We start from the raw sequence: 2,976 nt of genomic DNA, 5'->3' as shown, positions 1-2,976 counted from the left end.
GATCATGTGGTAGTTCTATTTTTAATGTTTTGAGGAACCTCCATACTGTTTTCCATAGTGGTTCTGCAAATTTACAGTCTCATCAACAATGTACAAGAGTTTTCTGTTCTCCATATCCTTGCCAACACCTGTTATTTTTTGTCTTTTTTAAAAATTTAATTTTATTATCAGTTTCAAGTATACATATAGCACATTGGTTAGACATTTACATAATTTTTAAAACGATCCCCCTAATTGTTCTTTCTCTCCTCTGGCTCTCCACCTAGCCACTACATTAATGCTGACTGCATTCCCTATGCTGTGCTCCCCAGTCCCTGTGACCATCTATCAACTACTAATTTGTACTTCTTTAACCCTTCACCTCGTGATGCCTTCAGCTTTGTTCTTTTTAAAGACTGCTTAGGGAAAATCCCACTTGATCGAAGATTTTTGTATCTGTATTCATCAGAGATATTGACCTGTGGTTTTCATTTTTTAGTACTATCTTTATCTGGCTTTGGTATCAGGATAATTCTAGCCTCATAAATAGTTTGGGAGTGTTCCCTCCTCCTTTTTAATGTTTTGGAAGAGTTTGAGAAGGATTGGCAATAATTCTTTAAACTGATAAGTACAAGTACTATACTTGATCTTAGCCAAAAGGCCGAGAATTGATCAATAATTCTTTAAATGTTTGGTAGAATTCACCAGTGAAGCATATGGCCTTGGGTTTTTTGTTGTTGTTGTTGGGTGGTTTTTAATTACCAATTCAATCTTTTTACTTGTTATTGGTCTCATTGGAGATTCTATTTCTTCATGATTCAGTCTTGATAGATTTTATGTTTCTAGGAATTTATCCATCCATACCTTTTAGATTGTCAATTTTGTTGGTGCATAATTGTTCATAGCTGTCTCTTATGAACCTTTGCATATCTCTGCTATCAGTTATGTCTCCTCTTTTATTTCTTATTTTATTCTAGTCTTCTCTCTTTTTTTCTTGGTAAGTTATTAGGAGCTTGGATTCCTCCCACTGTGTGGCTGATACAGGCTGTCCTGCCCTTCTTCCTTGTTCCTAGCCATTTTCCTACATCTCAGTTTTGCCAGTCTCTGAGCAAGGTGAAACCAAAGTGGGTCCTTTCTGCTGTCCTCAGAAGGCTGGGGAACTTACCCTTCCTTCTCTTTCCTGGTGAGGGGAACTCCTTGTAGCTGGGAAGTTCTTGGTGTGCTGCGAATCCTGTCACTTACCGGAAACGAAATAGGGAAAGTCTCTGCTTTACAAATCAAACTTAATGACTGGCTTCCATGGTCAGGTCTTCACAGGCATCCTCTTTGGTTTGGAGGACACAACGGTCTGTTTCTAAAAACTGCTTGTGAAATCTAAAGGGCAAGACTTGATTAGCCAGCTGCTTTGGGGTGGGGCAAAGGACTGTTACTATAGCATCAGGAACATCCTACATTCCCAGGGTTTGAGAGAAAGAACGAGTGAATATTTCCCATGGGGCAGATGCAGGACAGAGAGCTGGAATTCGATTCATGTGAGGCGTCCACAGAGACCTGAACATTCTTCATCCAACAGAAATTGATGTTATTACTAGGCACTGACAAAGGAATGAGTGACCACCTGAAATGAATTTGTTTGTCAAGATCAAGAAAATTTCAGAAAAGAAAATTTCAGTGGTGAACAGCATATTTTTAAAAACTCTTGAAAGTGCTCCCAGCAAGTATCAGTTCTTATATATACTTAGTCCAGAGAATACAACAAAACCCACAAGGTTTTCAGCTGCGTAAGAACGTTGCTGCCTTATTTTCTTACCTCTCCTCCCTCCTCAGCACCAACCCAGGAAGAGAAACCAACTATACTTCCATTTCCCCAAATCTAGAGAGCAAAACTGAGGAAGGGGAGAGTCTTGAACTTTGCCAAAAGTTTGTAATTTTGACTGTTGCATTGGATATTTTAATTTCTAGTCTGCCTAAGAAGGGTAAGAAAAGTCCTAGGATATACCTGAATTTATGCTTAGAAGCAGTTGGAAAGATCACCCCACTGAACACATTTAAAAGGGAGAGGGCAATAAAATAAAATTGCTTTGTGATTACCTCCCATGACTCATACTTGTGCACCATGCTGGATGAAGAGACGTGTTCTCTGATTGTGGTAGGTGCTAAATGTTTGATACCAGGCTGTACCCAAGAACACATTCAGTGAGTGTTATTTGGGAAGTGTGGTGAAGGTGACGTGTGTCAGTTTAAGACAGGTGGCCAGCAGGTTAGTTGATTACTTGACTTGTGAGTATAGCACAGTGATGGGTGATTAGAAAATCATCATTTCTACAGCAGACTCTTTTGCTGCCCCATTGAGACATCCTATGCCAGGCTGGTGCCCCGTCTTCCAGTTGCTGAAAATGTTGGCTGCGATAGGCTCACGCTTACATCCATTTCCTAAGAACTCTCCTTAGTTGACATGAGCCTCGTTATATAGAAATGTCTGGAAGATTATGCCCACCCTCCTTGGGTGGTCCACAGCCAATGTCTGACAAATATAAGGGTTCAAAAATCTGACTTCTTTTCCTCAAAATGGGACAACTTTGTAGGTCTATATATGTTCTAGAGCTCTCAGGAGATCAATTTAATGCTGGATTTCAGTAAAATTACATCTTTGCTTAGCTTATTTCCCTGCTCTCTCCTGATTTCCTGTCTTTCTAACAGGTTTCTTTTGAGAACATTCTTTTAATAAATCACTTGTATAAAAACCCCATCTCAGACTCTGCTGCTAGGGAATCTGATGTAAGATTAGGAATCATTCTAGAAAGTTTACTTTAAAGAGTGGGATTCTGGAGTTAAATCACTGGCCAAATGACAATGAGGACACCATCACTGAATTTAGGGGAAGTGTCAGTGATTCCTGGCATGATGCTGCAGCAGAGATCTTGCCTGTGAAGAACTGGGATGGAATATAAGTGGAAGGGGAGACCTTGGCTTATGCAATCTAACTGGAATTTTACT

The 2,976-nt window shown here is 39.8% G+C and overlaps 1 pseudogene; it reads right to left on the bottom strand.

The window, feature by feature from the left end:
• Positions 1-472: 472 nt before the first annotated feature.
• On the bottom strand, positions 473-652 carry LOC111737828 (annotated as a pseudogene).
• Between the last annotated feature and the right edge of the window lie 2,324 nt (positions 653-2,976).

Source organism: Pteropus vampyrus, unplaced genomic scaffold (assembly GCF_000151845.1).
Source record: "Pteropus vampyrus isolate Shadow unplaced genomic scaffold, Pvam_2.0 Scaffold31, whole genome shotgun sequence".
Lineage (NCBI taxonomy): Eukaryota > Metazoa > Chordata > Mammalia > Chiroptera > Pteropodidae > Pteropus > Pteropus vampyrus.
This window is presented reverse-complemented; position numbering and strand designations above follow the sequence as displayed.